A 12,974-nucleotide genomic window follows, 5' to 3' on the forward strand; every position below is an offset into this window, starting at 1 on the left:
AGCCTATTGTGGAACCTTGTGATCATGTAAGTTGATGCTTAATAAACTCCTCTTTATCTATCTTCTATCTATCAATCTATCAATCTATTTATCTATCTATCTATCTATCTATCTATCTATCTATCTATCTATCATCTATCTATCTATCATCTGTCTGTCATCTATCTATCTAATTATTTCTGTCCCTCTAGGAGAACCCTGACTAATACATGGGACAATGACACACACAAACCAGTCTACACAATAAAAGCCTTAGAGTGAATTCCTAATGCTGGAGGAGGGGGAAAGGTAGGGGTGTGGGGATACGAAGGGTCATAAATAAGCAACGATAACAAGAGGGGAGCCTTGTGTGGACAGTAATCCCAATGTGCCGAGAACCTCCGCCCAGAGGATTAGAAACCAACCACACCAACCGTGACACACTGGTGCACACCCACCAGAAGGACTCTGATCCTAAAGGTGGGAAAACCAAGTCAGGAGAAGAGGTGGAATAACCGGAAGTCTCTGTGCTGCTGGTGGGGATGCAGACTGATACAGCCATGCAGGAAATTGAATTTGGCTGATTGTACTAAAGCTGAAAGAGCGCACATCTAGGAATTCCAAGGTGTATCCCAACAGATCCTGTGTTACCCAAAGACACGACCAGGAATTTGCATAGCAGCAATCGTTGTAACAGGTCCTTACTGGGAATAGCTCCATCACCCCTCAGAAGTACAATGCGTAAATCATTTGTAGTATATTTACACAACAGGATACTATGCAGGGACAACCTACAACTACGTACAATAGAGGTGAATCTCAACACTCAATGTGGAGGAAAAGGAGCCAGACACACAGGTACATACTGTATGTTTCCATTGATAGAAAATACAAAAGCAGAGAAGATTGATCTGTATTTGTTAGAAGTCAGATAGTGCTCGCTCTTGGTGGAAGGGTAGTTAGAAATGCAAAGGGCACCCAAGGGTGCGGCTGGGGGTGGCTGGGAGTGCTGGAGTGTTCTGCATCTCCATCTAGGTGCTGGTTACACGGCTGTGTTCACTTTCTGAAAATCCATCAGGCCCTTCATTTCTGTTAACTTTCAAATAAACAATAAAAAAAGAAAGAAAGAAACGCAATTTAAATTGTAGTAAGGAGGCTGGGAGCAGTGGCTCATCCCAGCACTTTGGGAGGCTGAGGTGGGTGGATCACTTGAGGTCAGGAGTTCGAGACCAGCCTGGCCGATATGGTGAAACCCCATTTCTACTCAAATACAAAAATTAGCCAGGCATGGTGATGTGGCCCGTAATACCAGCTACTTAGGAGACTGAGGTAGGAGAATCACTTGAACCCGGTGGGTGGAGGTTGCAGGGATCTGAGACTGTGCCACTACACTCTAGCCTGGGTGACAGGGCAAGACTCTGTCTCAAAAAAAAAAAAAAAAATTGTAGTGAAGCATTAAAAGAAATACAAATAGTAGGACAGAAGGCAGAGGAAATTTTGCTTATTGACAAAATCTCAGCACTTTGGGAGGCCAAGTCGGGTGGATTACGAGGTGAAGAGATCGAGACCATCCTGGCCAAGATGGTGAAACCCGGTTTCTACTAAAAATACAAAAATTAGCTGGGCGTGGTGGCACACAACTGTAGTCCCAGCTACTTGGGAGTCTGAGGCAGGAGAATTGCTTGAACCCAGGAGGCGGAGGTTGCAGTGAGCCGAGAACGTGCCACTGCAATCCAGCCTGGTGACAGAGCGAGACTCCGTCTCAGAAATAAAAATAAAAATAAAAATAAAAATAAAAATAAAAATAAAAATAAAAATAGAAATAAACAGACTGAGGGCTTACCACATGTGGAGTCTGGGATCAGAATACAGAGATAGACCGACTTGATTCCTGTTTGTGGTAATGGACACAATGAACAGACATACACATGTATGCTCGTGCACACGCATGCTCACACATATAGATGTGTGTACACACACACGTGTGCGTTCTTGATGACTTTCTACTCTGACTTTTCTGCACCCTGAATTTCTCATGTCACCGCATCTCTTGCTGACTGCTTTATATTCATACATTAGTTCTTCTCCTGACTTCCCGTTGCTCAGGTCAAAAGCTGTGGAGTCATCTCCAGTGCCTGTTGTTCCTCACATCCCAGACCCGGTGCTTTGGGAGGCATCTATCTCGAACTGCCCACTCCCATCCTCCTTGCGCCCCCTTACCTCTCACTTGCATGGTCACAGTTGGCTCTCCGCTGGATTCCCAGTACCCACTCTTGACCCCCTATAATGCTTTGTCCACCCAAATGAGCCTTCTGAGGTTTAAATTGGATTATGTGGTGTTGCTGCTTCTCAGTGCCTTTAGACTAAAGCCCAGTCCTCTCCCAACCGCTCTGCTGCTCCTCTGTTTCTCTGCACCTCCCTTTCTCCCCTCCAGACACACCACCCTCTTCTCTCAAGAGCTTGTGGCTGGCTGGGCGTTCTCTTAGGAGCATCCTTCCCCACCTCTCTGCAGTCATCACTCTCCAATTGTTCGCACCTCTGCCTGAATATCTCCTCAGAGGATCCTTCCCTGACCCTCCCTTTCAAAACTGGCACCTGACTTCTAATGCACTTGAGTTTCGTCAAAGCCCTTCTCTGGGCCGGGCGTCGTGGGTCACACCTGTAATCCTAGCACTTTGGGAGGCTGAAGTGGGTGGATCACTTAAGATCAGGAGTTTGAGACCAGCCTGGCCAACATGGTAAAACCCTGTCTGTACTAAAAACACAAAAATTAGCCAGGTGTGATGGCACATGTCTGTAATCCCAGCTACTCGGGAGGCTGAGGCAGGACAATCGCTTGAACCTGGGAGGCAGAGGTTGCCGTGAGCTGAGATAGTACCATTGTACTCCAGCCTGGGGGACAAGAGTGAAACTCCATTAAAAAAAAAAAATGCCCTTCTCTAATGTTGTCTGTCTATCTATCTATCTATCTATCTATCTATCTATCTATCTATCTATCATCTATGTAGAACTATCATCTGTTTATCTGTCATCTATTATCTATCATGTATATATGTACAATGTGTGTACGTATTTATTTATTTTTTTGAGATGGAGTTTCACTCTTGTCACCTAGGCTGGAGTGCAGTGGTGCGATCTGGCTCACTGCAACCTCTGCCTCCCGGGTACAAGCGAGTAGCTGGGATTACAGGCATGTGCCACCATGCCTGGCTAATTTTGTATTTTTAGCAGAAACGGGGTTTCTCCATGTTGGTCAGGCTGGTCTTGAACTCCCGACCTCAGGTGATCTGCTCGCCTCGGCCTCCCAAAGTGCTGGGATTACAGATGTGAGCCACCATGCCCAGCTGTATCTGTCTACTAATTTGTCTAATCTATTATCTGTCATTTATGTATCTTTCTCTTTCTCATCTATCTTTATCTCTGTTAATCATCTGTCTGTTATACATTTATTGATATTTCTTTTTCTTTAGATCTCTCGATTCTTATTTTGATTTTATTTTGGTAAGAAGACTTCACATAAGATCTCCTCTCTTAGCAGATTTCTAGTTGACAATACAGTATTGCCAACTATAGGCACAATGCTTTGGAAGAGATCTCTAGAACTTACTCATGTTGCACACATGAAACTTCATATCCACTGAGTAGCAACCTCCCATTTTCTCCTGCCCCAGCCTCTGGCAACCACCATTCTACCCTCTATTCCTGTGAGTTTGACTACTTTAGACACCTTCTATAAGTGGAATCATGCAGTATTTGTCGTTCTGCACCTCGTTTATTCCACTGAGCATGATATCCTCAAGGTTCATTTGTGTTGTCACAAATGGCAAGGTTTCCCTCTTTTGTAAGGCTGAATAATATTCCATGATATGTGTGTGCCACATGTTTCATCCATTCATCTGTCGATGGACATGATGGTTATTTTTCCATCTTGGCTGTTGTGAATAATCCTGCAGGGTTGGGACTGCAGGTATCTTTCCCAGATCCTGATCTCAATTCTTTTGGATAAATACCCAGAAGTAGGATTGCTGGATCATATGAGAGTTCTATTTTTAATTTTTTGAGGAATTGTTCCATATTTTTTTCCATAGCAGCTGTATCATTTTGCGTTGCCACCTTCAGGGTACAGGGGTTCCAATTATTCCACATCCTCTCTAACACTTGTATTTTTATTTTATTTTATTTTTTTAATTTTTGGGATGGACTCTTGCTCTGTCTCTCCCAGGCTGGAGTGCAGTGGCATGATCTTGGCTCACTGCAGCCTCTGCCTCCCAGGTTCAAGTGATTCTCTTGTCTCAGCCTCCCCAGTAGCTGGGATTATAGGCGCCTGCCACCACACCTGGCTAATTTTGTATTTTAGAGATGGGGTTTCACCATGTTGGCCAGGCCGGTCTCGAGCTTCTGACCTCAGGTGATCCACCTGCCTTGGCCTCCCAAAGTGCTGGGATTACAGGCATGAGCCACCGTGCCCGGCCAACACTTGTATTTTTGTTGTTGTTAACAATGGCCATTCTAACAATGTGAGGTGATATCTCATCATGATTTTGATTTGAATTTCCCTGATAATTATGATGTTGAACACGTTTTCATATACCTGTTAGCCATTTGTATGTTTTTGGAGAAGTGTCTATTCAAGTCCTAATCCCATTTTTAACTGAGTTATTAGTTTCTTGTTTTTTTTTTGTTTGTTTGTTTTTTTGCTATTGAGTTGTATGAATTCCTTATATACTTTGGAAATTAGCCCCTTATCAGATATACGGTTTACAGCTATTTTCTCCCATTGCATAGGTTGCCTTTTCACTCTGTTGATTGTTTTCTTTGCTGTGTTGAAGCTTTTCAGTTTGATGTAATCTCACTTGTCTATTTTTGCTTTAGTTATCTGTGCTTTTAGTGCCAGATCCGTTAAATCATTGCCAAGGCCAATGTCATGAAGATTTCCCTTGTGTTTTCTTTTCTTTTCCTTTTTTTTTTTTTTTTTGAGATGGAGTCTTGGTCTGTTACCCAGGTTGGAGTGCAGTGGAGTGAACTCGGCTCATGGCAACCTCTACCTCCCAGGTTCAAGCGATTCTCCTGCCTCAGCCTCCCAAGTAGCTGGGACTACAGGCACGTGCCACCACACCCGGCTAATTTTTGTATTTTTTAAGTAGAGACGGGGTTTCACCATGTTGGCCAGGCTGGTCTCAAACTCCTGACCTCAGGTGATCCACCCAGCTCGGCTTCCGAAAGTTCTGGGATTTCGGGCGTGAACCACCGGGCCCGGCCAATCCCTTATGTTTTCTTCTAGGAGTTTTACAGTTTCAGGTCTTACATTTAAATCTTTAATCCATTTTGAGTTGATTTTTGTGTACGGTTTAGACAAAGGGCACATTTCATTCTTTTGCATGTTTCATTCTTTTCTGGTTTTCCCAACACCACTTACTGAACTTCTTTCATCAAAGTTTGTAGTTTTCAGTGTTCAAGTCTTTCATCTTTTTAGTTACGTTTATTCCTAAGTATTTTATTACTTTTGATGCTATTGAAAGTGTTAATTATCTATCTTTCTATCGAATCTATTATCTGTCTATCATCTCTCTATCATTTCTAATCTATGATCTATTATCTATCTATCTATCAATCATCTAATATGTTTTCTTTCTCCACAGACAGACTGTGACTTCCTTGAGAGCAGAAATTCCATCTGCCTGGTTGATAGAACTGGTATGTAGTAGACTCGCTGTAACTATTTGCTGACTTACTGAATTCTTTTTTTTTCTGGGGGAGTCTTGCTCTGTTGCCCAGGCTGGAGTGCAATGATGCAACCTGGGCTCACTGCAACCTCTGCCTCCCAGGTTCAATAGATTCTCCTGCCTCAACCTCCTGAGTAGCTGGGATTACAGGCACCTGCCACCATCCCCAGCTAATTTTTGTATTTTTAGTACAGACAGTGTTTCACCATGTTGGCCAGGCTGGTCTCAAACTCCTGACTTCGTGATATGCCCGCCTCAGCCTCCCAAAGTGCTGGGATTACAGGCATGAGCCACCACACCTGGCCTTGAATTCTTTTTAATGTCTATGCAGCATGTGAAAGTGGACATACTATAATTTATTCTCTACAGTCCTTTGCTGATAGAATTGATGCCAGTCTTTAACTATTACTGCAATAAATGTCCTCGCATATATGCCAACCAGGACTTTTGTTGGACTACAATTAACTTGAAGATAAATTGGTTAAAGAGTAAAAACAGTGATTCATCTCTGTTTTTCTAAACAGTGTGCCAGTTGTCCCATCCTGACTTAGGGAATAATCTTTCTCCCACAAATACAGTAAGACACTAATACGTAAGGCACTAATCTCTCACTTGCACCATAAGGGCCTTGAGCTGTGACTTAAGTACTTGGGCCTTTCTTCTCTGTGTGGTGAGCAGCCCAGACTCCAGGCCAGCCCCTGCGTTCTCTCCATCGGGCTGCTCTCCACTTCCTACAGCAGGGTCAAGACCAGCCCGAGTTGAGGGAGGCACTGATGCTCAGAATTCAGGGGGACCCTCACTTGGGTGACACTGGGTGCCAGTCCCTCCCTAAATTTTGCAACCTAGGTACGTGGCTTGCCTCACCCAGTCCCAGCCCTGGCCCTAAGGTTGTGTTCTTACTGTGTAACCACAGATGGTTACTACTGTGGGTGGAGCCAGGCTGGGCTGGGGGATACCCAGGGGAAGTGACTCGCTTTTAAGTTAGAGATGATCAAGTACACGGAATTTCCTATAGCCCAACACTGCAGCCACAGGCACATGCGACTATTTGAGCACAAGAAATACGGCTAGTGCAACTAACTGCATCTTTAACGATGTCTTATTTTAATTAATTTAAATTTAAACGCTCACACGTGGCTAGTGGCTACTGAATGGGATGGCACAGGGGGATCCACACTCAGAACTTCAGCTTTCCTCTCTCTGGCCAAGACTTGGTCAGATGGCCTGTACTTGAGTAGAGAGAGCCTGGAAGTGTCGTCCTTGGTCAGACAGCCATGAACCCAGCTCCGCACCGGGCAGAGTGAGAGGCAGGCCTGGTGCCACTGAAAAGACTGAGGGAGCACTGGGCCCTCCAGGGGATCAGCAGTGGTGGCCACAACCTCGAACTCTGAGTTACCTGCATCGGCGTTATCTTTCCAAATTTATGTTTATACATGGGCTTCTTTCTGGTCTTTTCATGGAGTCCATCAATCTGTTTGTCTTATCAAGCTATTTTAACTTCTGTGTCATTATAATGTTTTATCATCTGGTAGAGCAAATCTTCCCTGTTTTTTCTTCTTTTGTGGAACTTCCTTGGTATTCTCACATGTTTAGTTTTTCTGCAATAAGCTAAATGTCAATATGTAGTTCAGAAGAGAATCCTGTTGTGTTTACATCAATCCACATTCATTCCATATTCGTTTATAATCGTTTATAATATGGTTTGATGAGAATCCACTTGGTTACATCATGGAGGCTTCTATCCAACAAGAAGATCTGAGTTATCTTTTATTCAAATTTTGTTTCACGACTCTTGATGAATTTTTCTTTTCTTTTCTTTTTTTTTTTTGACAAGGTCTCACTGTCACCCAGACTGGAGCGCAGTGGCACACTTATGGCTCATTGCAGCCTCAACCTCCCAGGCTCAAGTGATGTTCCCACTTCAGCCTCCTGAGTAGCTGGGAATACAGGCACCCACCACCACACCAGGATAATTTTTTTGTATTTTTTCTGTAGAGACTGGATTTCCCCATGTTGCCCAGGCTGGTCTCAAACTCCTGGTCTCAAGTGGTCCTCCTGCCTCGGCCTCCCAAAATATTGGGATTACATGCGTGAACCACCATGCCTGGCCCACTTGCTGGAGTTTTAATGTTTTTTCCATACAAGTCTGCATGGCTTGCAACTTTTCACATATGTTATTGCTATTGTCATTGTAAAGATAATCCTTTCTTCCTTCGAACTTTATATATAGAAAAGAAGTTCTGTGTAGCATGTAGTTTCTTGCCGGCCACCTTATTGTTTTTAGGGCATTTCGGTTGTATCTGGATTTCCCAAGCACATGGAGGTACCATCTTTCAATTTCGTCTTCCTTTGTATAATTTTTCATCTCTTCGGCTTTTCTCTTGCCTTAAATTGACATTTAATAATGGCAGAGGTGTAATGAAAATATGTCTGGTGTTTTGGTATCAAGTTTAACACTTATTTTTGGCTTAAGATATGCTCTTTATAATAATATGTACTTATTGTTAGTAAGTGTTTTAACATTTTAATCCGGAATGCTGAATTTTTAAAGTGCCATTTTAGCTGTATGCAGACAATTATGTGGTTTTTCTTCTTTGACTTATTAATATGTGAATTATGTTAATAGATTCTTAATTTGAATTTTCCTTGCATTACTGTGGGAGAAATTCTATTTGGCCATGGTTTATTATTATTTTAATGAGTTTTAGAATTAGATTTGCTAATATTTTATTTAGGTTATTTGCAGAGATTGTTTTTTGTATGCTGTTTCTTCTGCCCTTTTTGCCCCCAGATCTTGCCATTCCCAGCAATGTGCAGTCTTTTCTGAAGGCCTCTGCAGGGTGCCTCATGTCTGCAAACCTCCATGCCCATTCAGGGCTTCGTCCACCCACCCATGTAGTTTGCAGTGTACTCGGTGGTTTTTCATAGGGTGCCACTCTTGGTTTTGCTTGTTTTAATTTTTAAAAATTAATTAACTTTTTATTTTTATTTTTGACACAAAGTCTTGCTCTGTTGCCCAGGCTGGAGTGCAGTGGTGTGATCTCGGCCCACTGCAACCTCTACTTCCCAGGTTCACGTGATTCTCTTGCCTCAGCCTCCCTAAAAGCTGGGATTACAGGCACACACCACCATGCCCAGCTAATTTTGGTATTTTTGTAGAGATGAGGTTTCTCCATGTTGGCCAGGCTGATCTCAAACTCCAGACCTCAAGCAATCCCCTCGCCTTGGCCTCCCAAGGTGCTGGGATTACAGGTGTGAGCCACCATGCCCGGCAGGTTTAACTTGTTTTTAATTTTCAAAGATGTACTTTTCTTTTTGGTGAATAGAGTACGGAGATGTACTGGGTTTGAATCCTTTATTTAGGTGCAAACTCCTGGGCAAGTTTATTTACCTCATCATGCCTCAGTTTCCTCGTTTGTAAAATGGAGGTAATTATCAAACTTATCTCATAATGTTCTTGGGGGAATAGATGGATTGTGAATATATGCAGACTTCTTAGAAGAGCATCCAGCAACCAGCAAACATTATGTAAATGCTTGGTTCATTTGGCTAGCTTCAGAGAATCTCAGGTTTAACAGGAAGAGCCCAATACTGGTTTTTGTTTTGTTTTGTTTTTTGAGATGGAGTCTCGCTCTGTCGCCTAGGCTGGAGTGCAGTGGAGGGATCTTGGTTCCTGGGTTCAAATGATTCTTCTGCCTCAGCCTCCCGAGGAGCTGGGATTACAGGAGTGCACCACCATGCCTGGTTAATTTTTGTATTTTTAGTACAGACAGGATTTCACCATGTTGGCCAGGTTGGTCTTGAACTCCTGACCTCAGGTGATCCACCCGAGTTGGCCTCCCAAAGTGCTGGGATTACAGGTGTGAGCCACCAGTGCCGGGTCCCTGATACTGTTTTGATGCTTTCTTTCCTTTTTCTTTTCCTTTTCTTTCCTTTCCTTTCCTTTTCTGAGACAGAGTCTTGCTTGGTTGCCCAGGCTGGAGTGCAGTGGTGTGATCTTAGCTCACTGCAATCTTTACCTCCTGGGTTCAAGCGATTCTCTAGCTTCAGCCTCCTGAGTATCTGGGACTACAGGTGTGTGCCACCATGCCAGGCTAATTTTTGTATTTTCAGTAGAGATGGGGTTTCACCATGTTGTCCAGGCTGGTCTCGAACTCCTGACTTTCAGGTGATCCACCCACCTCACCCACCTCGGCCTCCCAAAGTGCTGGGATTACATGTGTGGGCCACGCGCCTGGCCCTGTTTTGATGCTTTCAAATGATCAGAGCTTGGAGTTATAGGTGCTTTGGAAGATGCTTCCACTGTATAGGAAGAATGTTGAGGCCTGTACATGGGAAAATCTTAAAGACCTTAATAATCTTAAAGCTAGCTGGCAGAATCAGAACTGATGTTTTATTTTCCTGTTGAAATTCCCTTTCTCTCCTACCACAATTTGGCTCTGGTAACCGTGCTGCGCGTGTGGAGTGGGCAGGGAACCTTGTGATTCTACCGTTGCTATGGAAAGAGCTCCCGTTTCCAAGCAAGGGTTGAATTAAACTCAATGGCAAGTTCCTGTGTCAGTGGGTTTAGTCCAGTCCTGTGTAATTCACCAAGGGCTTTGCTCCATCAGGAGGAGGGGCCCAGTCCCACCATGAAGCCTTGAACACCTGGGGGCATCTCACTGGGCAACACCTGGGGGCATCTCATTGTACGTTCCCATGTATAGGCCTTCAAAAGAAAAGAAAAGAAAAAGAAAAGAAAGCATCAAACAAAAGAAAGCAGGCCAGTCCTCCTCAGAATTGTGCCTTGCCCATTTAAAGTCTCCATCGGAGACCTTCAGCCGGGAGAGCCAGGACCACATCTATTCGGAGAAACATTTCCATCGTCAGAGGGCACGCAGGGAGGGGGTGGAAACATAACCCGGTTACAGCGTGCCCGACTTTGAGTCCTGGCCACACAGGGTCCGTGTTTATTATCTCTTCCTTACAGACTTAAGTGGCCTCTGGTCCCCAAACAAATGAAGAAGGCGAGTAGGTGTCCCAAGGCTGAGGAGCATGTGCCCAGAGAAGGCGGTTTCTCCCTCCCTCAGTCTCCCATAGCCCACCTCCAGACAGAACGCATCTGCAGCACTGGAACCTTTAACACTTTTGCTAGCGTTGTTTCTGGGGCATGCACTCATTCGTTCACTCTGTTGTATTATGGGGGGCTTTCTCTATCCCAGCCCTTGTGCCTGCTCTTGGGACACACACGTTCTGACTCTGTGGATGGGTGGAGTAGATCCTAGGTGGGGACAGCTCCTAGGGCCCTCCTGCAAACCCCTGTTCGGCCTCCCACGCACAATAGGAAACAAGCCTGAAACGGGCCATGGGGGAGTGTTCACAGAGCAGAAATCAGAAAACACTTCTAAGTAGCGGCTCGTCCTGCAGCTGGGTGTTAAACACGCACAGCACACCCTGCAGTAGTCACACATGTGACAAGCGACAGGCATTTGGAGATGCCCTTGGACCGGGTGAGCCGTGCCCCCACTAGGCGACATGCTCAGCAGTGGAAGCTCCTTCCGGCTGGAAGGAGCGGCCAACTCTGGCAAACCACAGGCCGATTGGCCCGGGTGTTGGGAGGTGAAGGGGGATCATGAGCTTCCCTCTGAGGTGAGGCTGGGCCTTGCTTTAATGACGGACACCTTAGATCTCCATCCTCCATGTCGCCCTAGGAGTATCTGAGTTAGGAGAAGGAAGCCCAGCACTTTGAGGGCACCCTCAGTATTCTTCTTTAGTCCTCCTGGTGAAGAGGCGCCCAAAACAGAGATGGATTTAAATCAAGTGTGGCCGGGATGTGCTCACAGGCTGGTGCTATAAACCTCAGTCTGTGTCCGCAGGAGGCCGTTGTGCAGAGACTTTGGTGCCAGCATTGCAGCCTCTGTTCTGCACTGTTGAAATTGGCGCCCTGTGTGGGCCTCGGTAATCTTGCTCATTCCCATTAAAATGTCCAGTTAATATTGCCTGAAGGGCAGAGTTACCTGTGGACCAGGGAGTTCCCATCTGAGGAGCAATTACTAGCTTGCTATTGAACATTAATGGAAATTGTTCCTATGATTGATTGAAGGACATAAAATAGTCAAAACTATTTTTTTTTTTTTTTTTTTTAGACAAGGTCTTGCTCTGTCACCAAGGCTGGAGTGCTGTGGTGAAATCTCAGCTCACTGCAGCCTCTACCTCCTGGGCTCAAGCAATCCTCCTACATCAATCAGCCTCCCAGATAGCTGGGGCTACAGGTATGCACCACCATGCCCAGCTAGTTTTTGTATTTTTTGTAGAGAAGGCGTTTTGCCATGTTGCCCAGGTTGGTTTCTAACTCCTGGACTCAAGTGATCCCCCTGCCTCAGCCTTCCAAAGTGCTGGGATTACAGGCCTGAGTCATTGTGCCTGGCCACACAGTAGTCTTGAAACATGAAATACTCAAAATGCCTTGGGTGATATTGGAGAGATGCTGTAACAGAGATCGGTGCCCCAGAGAGTTCCATAATAAAATGGAAATGTTTTATGTAGTATCATCACACTGGGGGATTGAACAGAGTTACTCATTGCACTCAAGAACAGGTGGTCGAATGCATGGAACTGGTAGACTGGTGGTTGCCAAGAGCAGGGGGAGGGGAAATGGGGCCTGGTTTTTAGTGGGTATGAAAATGTTCTGGAGATGGGTTGCCCAACAGTGCCGACATACTGACCACTGCTGAACTGTACACTAGAATGGTTAGCATGGTATTACGTTATGAGCATTTTGCCACAATTTTAAAAAAGATCTGTATAGACAGTTCTCCAAAGAAAATATACAAGTGGTCAAAAAGTATGTGAAGAGGTGCTAAACGTTAGTAGTTATCAAAAAAATGCAAATCAAAACACCCTGACATACCACCTCCCTGACACTAGCATGGCTAGAATGAGAAAGACTATTAATAACAAGTATTGGTGAGGATGTGGAGCCTCTGGAACATCTGTATTCCTGCTGGGATTGTAACATGGTGAGACCTCTTTGTAAAACAGTTTAGTGGTTTCTTTAAGAAGTTAAATGTTTTCATATGGTCCAGCAATTCCATATATATATATATATGCCTTTCTGGGGCATATACACAAATGTTCCTAGCAGTGTTATTCACCATTGTCAAATACTGGAAGCAAGCCGTATGTCTGTCAATTGATGAATGGATACACAAATGTGCCACTTTTCATTCATCTGCCACTTGAGCCCCCAGCCTGTGGTATCATGTGAGGCAGCCTGATGCTCACATGATACCA

Source organism: Piliocolobus tephrosceles, chromosome 14, assembly GCF_002776525.5.
Source record: "Piliocolobus tephrosceles isolate RC106 chromosome 14, ASM277652v3, whole genome shotgun sequence".
Lineage (NCBI taxonomy): Eukaryota > Metazoa > Chordata > Mammalia > Primates > Cercopithecidae > Piliocolobus > Piliocolobus tephrosceles.